Genomic DNA, 15,760 nt, shown 5'->3' on the forward strand with positions numbered 1-15,760 from the left:
CATTTAACTGCAAATCAAATGTAATGTTTTCAGACAATAATTGCATGTAATTTAAATGCAGTTCAAATTTATATTAAAGGCTATTAGTTGAACTTAAGAGTGTTTAAGTAGGGCTTGAGTATACAACTTTATATTTAATTGCATAATAAATCTTATTGTGTTTTAAATATAGTTATATTTTTACAAAAATAATACACTTAACTGCAAACGTAATGTAATGTAAAAGTGTAATGTTTTCAGACAATAATGTAATTTACAATTAAAAGAAGATGCATTATAGTTCAAATTTATATTAAAGGCTATTAGTTGAACTTAAGAGTGTTTAAGTGGACTTAAGTACAACTTTATATTTAATTGCATAATTCTATTGTTTTTTAAATATAGTTGTACTTTAAAAAAATAAAATAAAATTAACTACAAACCAAATGTACTGTTTTCAGACAATAACTGCATGTAATTTAAAATTAAAAGAAGATGCATTATGGTTAAAATTTATATTAAAAGCTATTAGTTGAACTTGAGAGTGTTTAAGTGGAACTTAAGTAAAACTTTATATGTAACTTCATAATTAATGTACTGACAAGCATTTACAGTATATTTTCTATTGAAACTTTTGTCATGTATTTAATTATATTTATAATTCAAATTACATAAGTTGCAATTTAGTACATTTAGAATATATTCACTTTAAATGTAATATCAAAAAATACCCAACAGTTAAAGTTATAATCAAGTATTTGACATGTGCTTCAGTATGTTAGTCAACACAAGTGTACTTGTTTAATGCGTGACAAAAATGATTGAAAAATATAATTTAAAATGTACTTTAAAGAAAAATTTTCAATTTGACATTTTTACAAAGTGCACTTTTTAAAAGTGTACTTAAGTTTGTTATGAAACACAGTCATGAAACTGTACTCTCTGCAAGTACATTTAAGTAGCCTTTTATTATATTCATATTACGATATCTGCAAGTACATTTTTTTTTTTTTTTTTTTTTAGATCTGAATACATACAAGTGCACATTCAATACAATTGCACGTCTTTTTCACAAGGGTAGCACTACACAAGTCTTCCTAAAGGACATCAGTGTCCCCCAAAACAGGGAACAGCTTTGATTTATTTTATACGTTTGTGGCTCTATTGCCAACAGATGTGCCGTATTGTACAACACAGTTGTAGTTACCCCCACCCTGCCATTAATTTGTTCAGAATGGTCGGGTGCATTGAATTCCCAAAGCAAAGCTCTGGCAAGGTAATGCTCTGCATTTACCAAATCATAAATCATATTGGCCGAATGAAAATGAGCTAAATCATGAAGAGACATGCATTGTTCGTGAGTCAGGATGTGTGTGATCTGCGTATTCTTTGGAGAGGTCTGACGCAGACGGACTTTAAGAGGGAGTGTTTTAAACTCTGAGAATCAAACTTCCTGGTATTGCAATGTAAGGCAATACTTTGTCATCACACTAAATATGGTACAAATCAGACTGTCTTCTATGAATAAGTGCATGAAACCATAAACGGTACATTTATGAGATTATCATACTGAACAGTGTTTCTTTGAAAAAGTGATGGCCACCAAATTATGGGGTTACTGTACTTAAAAGATTTTGTTAGGAGTAATGTAGTATTTGGAAGAAGTTTCCAGACACACATTTTTTTTTTTTGAAGAGAAACACTCGTGAGGCTATGATATTGCAATAAAAATACTAAACAACTTGAAAATTTTTAAATAAAACACCCTAATATACACAAATGACAACAAAAATGAGAAGAGACTTAACATATAATCATATTTGTCACACAGGTAAATATGGAAATTTACTTTTACTATTTGTGACCCTGGACCACAAAACCAGTCATAAGGGTCCATTTTTTAAAAAGATTTATATATAATCTGAAAGCTGAATAAATAAGCGTTCCATTGATGTATGGTTTGTTAGAATAGGACAATATTTGGCCGAGATACAACTATTTGAAAATCTGGAATCTGAGGGTGCAAAAAAAATCTAAATATTGAGAAAATCACCTTTAAAGTTGTCCAAATGAAGTTCTTAGCAATGCATGTTACTAATCAAAAATTAAGTTTTGATATATTTATGGTAAGACATTTACAAAATATCTTCATGGAACATGATCTTTACTTAATATCCTAATGATTTTTGGCATAAAAGAAAAATCAATAATTTTGACCCATACAATGTATTTTTGGCTATTGCTACAAATATACCCCAGCGACTTAAGACTGGTAAATACTTCTTGTGAATTACCATATAATTTATAATTTATGATAAATATAAATAGCACACTTATCATAAATTAAGATATGTATCATAAGTCTTATAGTAATTCACAATATTTTACAATGCAACTTTATGCAGTGTGCTGCAGTGTTATTTTAGGATTGTTTATATATTATTCTAGCATTTATTAATATTTTGAATTAGCGTTTACTTTTATATTGCCTATATAATTTTAGAATTTTATTTCAAGTTTTAGTAATTTTGTGATGCGCATTTGTCATATTTATTGGTTTTTATATATTTCTATATAGCTTTTGTTTATTTTTTTAAGTTTCAGTTATTAGTTTCAACTTGAAAATATATTTTAATTTACTTGCCAAGGCAACATTTAACTTTTTTTTTTTATTTCAATCAAAAACAACAACAGTTTTTAATAGCTTCATTTGTTTTTATATCATAATTTGTCACCGTATACAGTATTTTATGGTAACTTAGTTTTCTATTTTATTATTTTTAGTGTTTCATATTTAGTATTAATTTTTAAATTCAAATGATTACAAAAATTTTTATACTGTGGTCCATATATATTCTGCTGATTAACAAACTGCCAGCTTGTCGAAAAACAGCTTTTGCAACACATCTCCTTATTAAAGGGGTCATCGGATGCCAATTTTCCACAAGTTGATATGATTCTCTAGGGTCTTAATGAAAAGTCTGTAACATAGTTTGATTAAAATTTCTCAATGGTAGTGTAAAACAACACTGTTTTTGCCCCGTCAAAAACAGCTCTTTTCAGAGCAAGCTGTTTTCTTGCATGCCGCTTTAAATGCAAATGAGCTCTGCTCACCCCACCCCTCTCTTCCGAGCCGCTTTCTGAGAGACGGTAAACTTTAGCTGCATTCATCGTGAAACTTGCTAGCTAGCATGGGTGACCATATGTCATCTTTTCCCTGGACATGTCCTCTTTTTGGACCTAAAAAAATGCGTCCGGCCAGGATTTCTAAATCGCCCAAAATGTCCGGATTCAGCTTTTGCTTTCTACAGACGCCATTCATTGTGTACGTTTTTGTATTAAAGCCCTGCGTGCTGTTTTCTTAATCCCACTCCCGCTGAATTTCTGACCATTACTGTGTGCTCCTGCAAACATTATAATATTGCATATAATTTTCGCGCATCAGGGAGGCGCTATCAATTTGCGGAGCATTTAAATCACTTTGGATGCAGCTCATGTTGGATGCAGGGTTGCCAAATCCACATTTTTTGCACGAATTGGGATGATTTTAAACTGTTGCGGCAGGTTGATTTTCTGCATCCTGTCCCCACTGTCCTCTTTTTTGAAACCTAAAATATGGTCACCCTAAACTAGCACGTTATTAGGAAAGGCGATTTGCAAAGATTCATTAAAAAACCTTACACTCACTTCTTCTGTAGATGAAGCTGGATCACGAATGATTCTCAGGAAGATAGACGCATTTAGTTCGATTGGAGGCACATTCCCTTCAGAAACAAAGGTAATCCACTGCGTCTTCAGCGGCTCACATGTCGGGAGTAAATGACGACTGCTATGTTCATTATTACATCCAACAACAGAACACCTCAATCGCTTAGGAGCCATTCTTGTCTACATCTGCTCTGGTGGTGAAACAATGGCGGACTGATGACAGCTCACTCAGGGCGGGTCTAAGGTAAGACACCAGTCCAGTCTGTGCTGAAACACTACTGTCAATCAAACAATCATGGGAGGGGCCTGTCTGTGTGACATCACACAGACAGGCATCTGAGATAGGCTCGATTTGGGAAAGGGGAAATTATTTAATGAGATTTAAAAAAAAAAACACTGGGTGGATCTTTATCATTATAGGGTGGTTGTGTACACACACTGCCAACACACATTTCAGTTCAAACAGCTTGTAAAAGTGCATGTCGCATTCGATGACCCCTTTAAAGACCCTAGCTAGGTTTCAAATTTCCATCACGCTTCTGTGGTCACTTTGAACCTTTGGTCATGATGTCTACACAATTAGGTCAGTCTGCTCTATGGCTGCATGAGCTACGTTCAGGCAGAGACAGTCAGTCTGCTGCAGATAGATGAGCTGCACATTGGGTGCAGAGCCACGGTCGTGTTACTATTAGCCAGAAACAGTGTGCCTTTCACCTCTCCTTAAGTTGACCTACATTCATGCTGCCTGTATTGTTTACCGCCTGGATATATAAACAGTTCCAGATGTGTCAGCGGCTCTCTGTGGGTCCCTGTTAGTTGAGGGCTTTTGAGGTTGTTTTCTATGAGGGTACTCTTTTGGAGTGCCCCTTCATGTCTGCCACAAAATATTACCGCAAAGAGAAAGTACCCCTGGAGTGAGATGATGGATGGATGAATGGGAAGGTAGATAGATGCATAATGACATATTCATATACTATAAATAAATACATGAGTCAAAACGTTTGAGACCACATGTAAAAATGCTTTAATTTCATTTTTTCCCCCTAATTTAAACAAGAGAGAGAGAGAGAGAGAGAGAGAGAGAAGCATTAAATGTTGTTTGTATCCGTATTGATGAGTAAGAAATTAGAAACTAAAGCTTAACATGCTCTTAATGATTGTGTTCAAAAATAACGTACCACATACACTAAACCCTACCCTAAACCTAACCGATAATGTTAACAAAAGCAAATGTGAGGGGAAAAAAAGCATTTGCTAAAGCACCCATGCCATATTAGTTTATTAGTTTGCTTCTATTGAGTGTAATGATTTATGCTTCATGTGAGTTTCTCCAAGCATAGCTGTGTTTATCCAAGTGCAGTGCTATACCAGGTGAGCTACTAAGCAAGTTTACTATGCTAGAAAAGCCAAACTTATGAAGCCAGTTATGTGATTCAAACATCAATATATATTAGTTTAAAAATGATGTGCTACAGTAAGTAATTTGCCATAGTTTTGAGGTCATAACAGTATTGTGCAAGGAACAATGCAAATTAATCTTTATTAAGCAATAATCTGCCCTTGTAATTATACTTTGTAAGAAAAGGAATAAAAGTTTTTCTGCCACTAGTGTTCGTTGCAGCTGGAAACTGCAGTGAATTGTATGTACAATATAGTTAAGTATTTAGAGTTTTGCAAAAATGTAGGTAGATGCACATTTTCCCTGTAAACCTATGTTGTTGTTTTTTTCTAAAACTTTCAGTCTAGGTATACATTTGAGTTTGAATCACAGATGGATTAATTAATCAATAGACGGCATCACTCGGGCTAGCTCACCCAATGAAAATTACCCCATGATTTACTCACCCTCAAGCCATGGTGTATATGACTTTCTTCTTTCAGACAAATATAATCAGAGTTATATTAAAAATGCCTCTTCTATGCATTATAATGGCAGTGAATGGTGGTCGAGATTTTGAAGACCAAAAAGTGCATCCATCCATCATAAAAAGTGCTCCACACAGCTCCAAGGGGTTAATAAACGCCTTCTGAAGCTAGAGATTATGGTTTATAAAGTTTTAAATATGGATATTTTTCTTATACAAGCACATCGCTTCACTTCAGAAGGCCTTTATTAACCACCCGGAGCTTTGTGGAGTACTTTTTATGATAGATGGATGCCCTTTTTGGGCTTCAAAATCTTGACCACCATTCACTGCCATTATAAAGCTTGGAAGAGCCAGGGCATTTTTAAATATAACTGATTGTATTCATCTGAAAGAAGAAAGTCATATGCACCTAGGATGGTTTGAGGGTGAGTAAATCATGGGGTAATTTTTATTTTTTGGGTGAACTATCCCTTTAACTGAGGTAATCATCAAGGCTAAGCATAGTGGGAATATGTATAGGATAAAGAAGTTTTACTTCTAAAAACTATATTTTTACAGTATTCTAATAATTTAAGTAAAGGGTTATTGTGGTGGGAAGATGTAGAGGAGAGGGTGGAGGCAATTTTATCTGAAAGCAGCATTTCTGAAATATCGCCAAAGGCAATTTTTAGAACAAAGTGGTGGGATTAATATAATAAGGTCTTGTATCTCTAGAATCCAAAGGCCGAAGCAGTGAAGCACCACTATAGGCAAGCACAGACCTGGCAAAAGGCAAGATGACTGGGCAGGATGTTTATAAAATTAAGCAGAAAAAAATCCGAAGATAACTCTTTCAAATTATCAGGTCCAGTTCTGGGAAATAGGATGACTATGTTTTGGGGGGGAAGTTAGCAGTAAGTGAGGACAAAGGGGTCACATTCATGTGAAGACAGAAAGAGCCGCCTGTAATGCAGAATACAGTTATCTAATTTATGACATCAGAATGCAAAATACACTGAACAAAATTCTAAACGCAACACTTTTGTTTTTGCCCCCATTTTTCATGAGCTGAACTCAAAGATCTAAGACTTTTTCCATTTTGTTCAGTGTAGATGGAATACTTTTGAATGAATCATTTGATAATGCTTTATGATGCTTCTCATAAAAAGGTTCAAATGGGAACATGAAGATTATCAGATGCACAATTTGTAGGAAATTAGATTTAACTGAAACATACCTCCGTTTTGAATACAGAGTCAAGACCAGGACCTATGTAAATCAAGGTTAATTCTTTGGAACTTGATCAAACAGCTCAAGGCTGATGTTAAATTCTCCTGTACCTCAATGTCCCTGTGATGTGAAATACTGGTAGAAAGTAGACACAACAACACAAAGTGTGCGCACAGTGACCCTGGGAAGATACAGCACGTTTGGCTGTTGCTATATGTGTATAAAAACAAAACAGCAGGACAATCTTATTCTAATTTACAAGAAGCAAAAAGGGTAGTAGAAGAGTAGTAAAAATTCCTTTATTGACTCAACATTCCTTTTTTGAGTAAATGATGGAGAGAATATGGTAAGTTTTTTTTTTTTTCCTTTGGCTAGGCAAGGTGACATTTTACAGTATATAAGGTAACAGAATTAGTTAAATTTGACATCAGACATCACCGTTTCCAAGTAATTCTGAATACTATTCCAAAGTTTCATTCACATTATTATAAACCAAATTGGAAAGCCCAAAATATCCAATTGTAGTGCAACAACTCTGAACACTTTTTAATAATTTTAAAGAAATATTATAGTAGCATTAATTAATATGAATTCAGTTGTATGATTTGGAATATTACAGGGTTTAATTGTTATTTGGAGACACAGTTTACCATAACTATTAGTTGAGCTACCCTGAAGTGTGTGTCTCACATTTTACGTTACAATGACTCTTTTTTTGTAAAATAATGAATAATTAATGGGTAATTTTCTCAAATATTTGATTACTTGAATACTTGTATTTTTTTAACCTGGATAAGTTAGTAGATTGCTCATTTTTCTAAACATTGTCCTTCTACAAAAAGGGAAGTGTCAGGCTTCACTTCATGAAGGAGGAAGTAAATCTCAACAGAGCAAGTTTGACACGTAAAAACATCTGTTCAGAGAGGAGGGGTGAGAGGAGAGGAAGACAGGAGACTCAGCGATGTGCAGGAGAATCAGTAATGTTATCTGGCTCACAACAAATTAGCAGAAATGATGGGTCATTGCTACTCTATTTGGCCTAGTGCACTGTTTTTTGGTTATATTACCATGATGTTGTTCACTTAATGGGTGACAGATGTTTGTTGAACAGTCATCACAAGTATTACTGAGAGGAAGTGATTTGTGACCAAATGTTGCAAAGACCATGATCTTCACAACCAATAGCATTGTGAATGCTTGCAGTGATCAATCAGTGGCCCTATCAGGAAATACGCTATTTAGAAATGTGGGATCCATGCCAGCATGTCAGAGAAGAACATCCCATTCTTTCTCTGCAGATGGGATTCCTAGAGAGAGCTTCCAGATTTTACATCTCGGACATTTATACCAGACAAGACCTAACTGGTGTTAATTTGATAGCTTGTCAATGCTGTGAAAGTTTATTGACACAATCTCCTGATAAATAATGAGAATATGACAGATAATATCGCCATTGTTGCTTAAAGGGATAGTTCACCCAAAAATGAAAATTCTGTCATTAATTACTCACCCTCGTTTCGTTTCAAACCCGTAAGACCTTCATTCATCTTCGGAACACAAATTAAGATATTTTTGATTAAATCTGAGAGCTATCTGACCCTGCATAGATAGCAATGCAACGGACACGGTCAAGGCCCAGAAAGGTAGAAAGGACATTGTTAAAATTGGCCATGTGACATCAGTGGTTCAACCATAATTTTTGAAGCTCAGAGAATTTTGTGCGCAAAGGAAACAAAAATAACGACTTTATAAAACAATTTCTTCTCTTCCGTGCCAGTCTTCGATGTGTGTTCACACATGCGCTGCACCTTGTTTACAAGCAGAGGAATGCACACACATGTGTCATGGTACTCTCATGAACAAGTGTCAACTGACACGGGAGAGAAGAAATTGTTGAATAAAGTCTTTATTTTTTATTTTATTTTTTTAGCAGAAAAAGTATTCTAGTAGCTTCGTAAAATTAAGGTTGAACCACTGATGTCACACGGACTATTTTAACAATGTCCTTACTACCTTTCTTGAACATGGTAGTTGCGTTGCTGTCTATGCAGGGTCAGCAAGCTCTCAGATTTCATCAAAAATATCTTCATTTGTGTTCTGAAGATGGACGAAGGTCTTACGGGTTTGGAACAACTTGGTTGGGTAATTAATGACAGAATTTTCATTTTTGGGTAAACTATCCCTTTAAATGTTCTTTTCTTGTCAAACAAGTATTACTGTTTTTCTTCTGTGTAACACAAAAGAAGATATTTTAGTCCAGTGTTGTTCTGAACCCCAATGACTTATATGGACAAAAACAGCTGAAATGTTCTTAAACATATCATCTTTTGTGTTCCAAAGTCAAACAGGTTTGGAAAAACATGAGGGTGACTAAGTTTCATTTTCTGGTTGACCTATCGTAATACATTTCTAAATTCTCTATTTAATTAAATTATGCTAATTTAGATGCCTTGCAACAGATGTTGAAGTGGGTCTAAAGGCATTTGGCAGTCAAAATGAATGCTCATTGACTGTTGGCCTGTGAATGATGGTTTGTGATGCTTTTCTTGTAGTAGGGAGAAAGGAAAACTTGTGAAATTGTGTTCATTACAATTTGAAGGGTCTATGCCACTACCTGCACGATCAGTCTCAAGAGATCTATTAAGCCAGTCAGTGAAAAGTCATTTTGATGAGAAGTTCAATTGTGGAGAACATACTCATTCTTTCGAGACCAGCCACTAGGCAGACAAATATGCAGCACAAGTCTCTGTAACAGAGGCATGTCACCCCCATACTCTCCTTCCAGCCTCTATTTTCAACGCAGTCCTGGGTCCTAGTCTACTTTTCAACTAAAACAAATTCTTTATAGTGTTTCTCAGTTTCCTGCTGTGCTGTTATCTTGCTACTTCTGAATTCAGTCTCAGACAGCTTTATTCCTTGCGTGGAAACCGAATAAGCACAATTCTGTGCAGACAGATGTTAATGAAACACTCGTTTTCAATGCAGACGGATCGGTTTTCCCGAAATACAAACAAATCTAATGGGTAATAATGATGAATTTTATGACAAGCAAATAAAACTAAATTGAAATTACACAATGTTTCTTCACTATCTCATTGGATGTTTCTTTAAGACCACATTGTTTTAAAATATCAAGTAGACATCCAACTATATTTCATGGAAAAGTCTGAATTAGTCTGATGACTGGCTAACTACATTATTTGAGTGGTACAGTGTGCCCTGATTGTAAGTTTGTCAATAACTCAATAAAGTGTCCTCAGCCCCAAATCATCACTCTCCCATTCTAATTATGGATCTTTATATGATTATCTAAGAATTTCAGAATCAAGATGGTGATTTAAAAGGATAGTTCATTCAAAATTTGAAGAATGTCTAAACAATGAAAGTCATGCAGCTTTAAAACAACACGATGGCAGATTTGACTCTCTGATGACGACTGTCTTCTTACAGTAAACAATTTAAGAGTGCAATGAAATCACAGTTTCAACAAAGTAGCTAAACATGCCCGGCTGACTGAAGCTTTTAACTGTCTAAACTCGTCATTACTCCAGTTACATAACCCTTTCACCCCAATCCCCCCTAGGCCGGAGGAGGCCCATTTTAGTGTCTCTAAAATGAGGTGATAAAATGGTTCATCTTTGCAGCTCTGTCACCTCTGACTGAGTGAGCTTAAGTGGTCTTGGTAATCTGTTTAAAACAACACTAACAAGAGCTTTTGTGTATATTTTAAGGTTTAAAAACTATTTTCTGTGCATCTATTGGTTGTTTTATTTTTATATTTGTCATCTGTAATAATGTGATGTAACACCAAGGATATTCCTCTATTTTACGTAAACTTATAGATTGTCCAATCAGGTAAAAGTTCAGTAAACTCTATTAATGTCTTTGAATTGATTCCTTTAAAAAAAAAAAAAACACTTTATAGCACTTGGCAATTTCACCCTTGTGTTATTTCACAATTCCTAGAAAAGTAACACGCCAATGGGACAGTAACTCAGTTTCATTTGCTCGTCAAAGCTAATCTTTACTCACATTTGGCACTTGGTTAATGTTAATATTGGATCCTGGATTAGAGTGTTTAAGCAATCCAAAAAATATTACACTATCAGCTACTGTGTCTCCCTCAATCTCCCTTAAATTCCCACATTCTGAGTTTGATAAAATGAGAGGAACTACATCAACAATCTGTTAAGATTTTGTGGGTTTTTCAGTGTTTATCAAAGTAGATTTGCAATAAAATATGCTTTTAGATTAATCTACATAGCTGATGATTATTGACGCTATGGATTATTTCCTCTAAATCATCCCCTAAATATAGAGTGGCTATAATTCAGACTCACTGCATGTTTATTCTATTTATTAAAATCAGTAACTTTCTCTTAGCCTTTATTCTTGTGGTGGTACTGCAATACTTTCTCTCATAAGAACAGATCTTGGATTTCCAGGAAACATAAAGCAGGCTAGTTTAAAGTGTTCAGATGAGAGTTCAGTTTTTCCTCTGATTCACCAGATAAATCTTAATGGTCCTTTTCTATCAGTTCTTCAGCATCTTGCAGACTAGAATAACTTGGACAGAAGGAAGAAAAGAAAACAACTGAAACAGCAGTGATATTAGTCATGTTTCGTAGTTGCAGTGATTTGAAAAACTGCCATTTGTGCAGATTGTAAACACTTATATACACACTCTCATGTTGGCCGTTGGCTCAGAGACATGCGAGATCCGCCGGGGTTCATGGAAAAGCAAACCCAGAGGTACTGCTCCTGCGATGGTGAGATTCTCAGAAACCTGCAGTCTTTCCCAGAGACCTTAACGATCTTTGAAACTGTGCATTTGCAAGAAACAATGCAAGTGAAATGTGCAAACATGTTTTTCATTACAGGATGTTTGACTTGCCATAAAGGTAATTAAATAGATTTTGATCGAATGATTACAGGAATATGTGACTATACATCAGCACTAATTATTTCCCATAAACATTCTGGTTTGTTGTCTTAATCTGAGATGTACAAGTAAACAATAGCAATGAATACAGAGCTCAGTGCCAACAAGTGCAGCATCTGCACATCTCTTTGTTTCCAGTCAATGCCGTTTCTCTCTTCTCAACCTGGTTGATGTTTCACTCTCTTGAAATCCTTACCCATGAAAACAACAAATGTATTGTTGTGGTATGAAGAAAGATTGAAGTCAATACTGGCAGATCTATCAGCGAGGTTTGTTGACATTAGAGTAACATGATTCCAATATTCCTGGGATGATTGATTGATTATGATTTTTTCACTATTATTTTCAACAGAATCTGAATATAAAAATGTTTAAAAAGATTTTTTAGTTGTTATAAGACAATAAAAACCAGTCCTTTTCTAGAACAAAAACTAGATTTTCAAAGGTCAATTAATTGGCACCAGATGAATGTAACATTTCTGACAAAAAAAAAAAACACAAAAACACTTGAAATATTAGAACTAAAAACATCGACACAACACACTAATGGGCATCAATCACTTCACTGAATATTTTCCGGCTAAGAAATAAATAATTATTACCTTACGATCCATCTGTTTTCAAATCCACATCAGTTGAATATCACAACATCAATGTCTGTCAAAAAATAACATGCACAATACATGGTAGTATTTTTGAGAAGCACAGGTCCACGGAGTTTATGCATTACCTGGAATTAGTAGTGTGGGTTACACTACTGGATGTTTTGACTACATCATCCCTTCCAGAAGAAAAGCAGAAAATTACAGCCTGAGTGACTTCAACATGCTGTCCGTCAGAGACTGTAATGTAATGCACATGAGTAAAAATTTGTCCTTCACTTGCTGAAATTGAATTGGAACAATCAGGAAAGTAAGTAATGTACTTCACACTGCATGCTAAAGGTGATACACGCTAATCTAATTGAAAAACGTAGCCAGATTTGTGAACTTCGTTGTACGTTACATTTTGACTGACATTTTTTATGCAAATCTATGCATTCTGATTATGATCCTGATTTGAATATTTTCAATTTTCTATTCGTGACTGATCTTTTTATCATAATTTTGGCAATAGATGAACTGTTAAATGAGTGATCTTAAGATGAGTCCCCATGTCAAATTTGACTTACATTTGGGAACCTGACAGGTGAATTTTATCAAATAAAGTTTGATTAAAATGTAGTTTGATCACTATCTTCTCAGTTGTTGAAAAGTTTGTCAATTATTTATTTGATCATTATATTATCAAAGTTTGATCAAATGTTGTCTATTATTTTCTCAATAAAATATATTGATAAAACATATTGATTCATTACATTTTGATTTTAAATTGTTGATATATATTGCAATTGTTAACAGTTAACAGACTCAATCTGCTAAATTATCTTTTTTCGTTTTTCTACAATTAAAACAACAATTATAGAATGTGATCATTTAACAAATTACAAAACCTTTGATAAGGTTACAAAATATGTCATGTATAAAATAATAATGTAAAATAATATATCTTGTTATTTGTTGTTAATGGCTGACATGTAATAACTAATACAAATAACAACGTTTTTTTTTGTTACTTCCTGGCTTATGATATGCAAAGTAAAGTTAAATAAATCAAAATAAAAAGTAAATAAATAAATAAACAAATAAATAAAAACACTAATATTCAAACACACTTAGGATGGATATTTGTTATAAAGGTCATTCCTCTCAATACAACATCAGTACCAAAAATATTGATATGTCACAATTCTTCCCTCCTTACATACTTGTTTGCTTTCCCTGTGAGAGTGTTTGAAACCACCAAGAACATCAATTCACTCGGTCAAGGACTTAACAAACAAATACATGCTTACAATCACCTTGGACCTGGTGCTTTGGAATGAAGCTCCAGCGATGTGCTGTGGGATATGAATATCCTTGAGTTTTGATTATTATTCCATGTAAGGGAATTTATGTGACTAAATTTTGTGTGGGTGTTTTCGCATTCAACCTTTTTGCCCATTTCCAACACATTCGCACACACAGAGAAACCTTCAATCACAAAACCACAGGACATAAAAAAGGATTATAGCTATCCTTTGAGGATGCATGAAGACATTATGACTTTGATTTCTGTATCTGTATGTCATTATCTTCTCTATTTCTTTCTCTTTCCTCGAAAACACATCACACTTCTGTTTTGCAGCTGTTCTTTATTCCACTACTTATTCTCTCATTTCTTAGATACTAAAACAGTACCACACCTTAACAACAAGTCAACATACCCATACAACTGCTCTCAAGAGTCCCATCCACTGCAATTCAGTGAATGAAGGTCACTGAATGACCACACACATCAATTAGCACTCATAATGCGCATGATGCACGCTAATGTGAAAATTAGATGTTTGTATGATTTGATGTTATTAGCACTTTGATTGTAAGTAGCATTACAACACAGAGACTTTGAATAAGATCAATTATTGTAATAGTGATTTAAGTTTTTGTCATTGTAGTTTTCTTTTCTGACTTTCTGCATTTTAATTGTGCTCCAACAGCACAATAATGTTTCACTTCAAAGGTGTTGAAACGTGTCAGACATATGGCCAGTGGGTTTAGGCAGTGTCACTCTCGTGCACTACATGTGGTGAACCAAATACAAAACAGGTGTCAATTATTTGACTCAGAGCCTGTTTGCCATTACATTCTGAAATAATGGCATCCTAGAGGTGTGTACTACATCACTGGCCCAACACTGACCTGCTCTTCTGTTAATGAGTAAAGAGCCGTTGGAGGTTAGGGGAGAAATTATGGATAATATGTTTTAAAAAAAATCTAAAATATATTAAATGAAACTTAACAGGACTCAATTATTAGAAAAGAGCTATTGCAAGTTTTTTCCTTTAACATACACTATGTTCAAAAGTGTGAGGTTTGTAAGGTCTTTTTTTTGGAAGAAATTAATACTTTTATTCAGCAGGATGCAGTTAAGTGATCAAATGTGACGGTAAAAAGATTTGTAATGTTAGAATGTCATATTTAAAATATATGATATTCTTTTGAACTTTATATTCTTTAAAGAATCCTAAAACAAGGATTATGGTTTCTGCAAAAATAAACAATTGTTTTCCACATTAATGATAATAAGAAAGGCTTTTAAACACCAAATGAACATATTACAAAGTCTGAAATAATTGCTGCTGAAAATTCAACTTTGTAATATGTTGATTTGGTGTTTAAAAGCCAACATTTGGTGTTAAAAATCAACATATTACAAAGTCTGAAATAATTGCTGCTGAAAATTCAACTTTGTAATCACAGGAATAAATTGCATTTGAAACTATTAAAATAGGAAACAGTTATTTTAAAATGTAATTATATTTAACAATATTACTTTTTCTGTAACTTTATCAAATAAATGCAGTCTTGGTGAGCATAAGAGACATCTTTCAGAAACAAATATATATATACATTAACAACCCCAAACTTCTGAATTACATTATTGTTTTGTAGTGGCATTGTAGTGGCATTACTTAACAAAAATAAAATCTTAAAGATGCTCTAATGTACTATCTATGAGAACTTTTTACAACAACAAAAATCACTCGAACCATGTCTAATGTCCACACTGTATAAATAAATAAATAAATGATGATGATGGTGATGATGACGATGACAATAATAATAATCTTGTAGGTAAAACAAAAATAATTGGTGTATGTTTTACAAGAAAACACTATATTAGTCTTTCAGACAAAATTGTTTTACACCATTTTTTGTGTTATAAATGCTCGTTTTCTAAATCATAAACAATACATTTGTAAGATAGGATTCAGAACATAACTACATGGCTGCCTTGATGAAGTGATAATGATTGAAAATACATTAGAGTAACAAGGAAAGGGGAGCTGCTTGATTTGGATCTAAGCACATATTCCCAATGGATGTCAGCATAGAAACAGAGAACGTCTCGGTTACGTATGGTAACCCTCGTTCCCTGAAGGAGGGAACGGAGACGTCACGTCGGATGACTG

Source organism: Sinocyclocheilus anshuiensis, unplaced genomic scaffold, assembly GCF_001515605.1.
Source record: "Sinocyclocheilus anshuiensis isolate Anshui unplaced genomic scaffold, SAMN03320099.WGS_v1.1 scaffold185, whole genome shotgun sequence".
Taxonomy (NCBI): Eukaryota; Metazoa; Chordata; class Actinopteri; order Cypriniformes; family Cyprinidae; genus Sinocyclocheilus; species Sinocyclocheilus anshuiensis.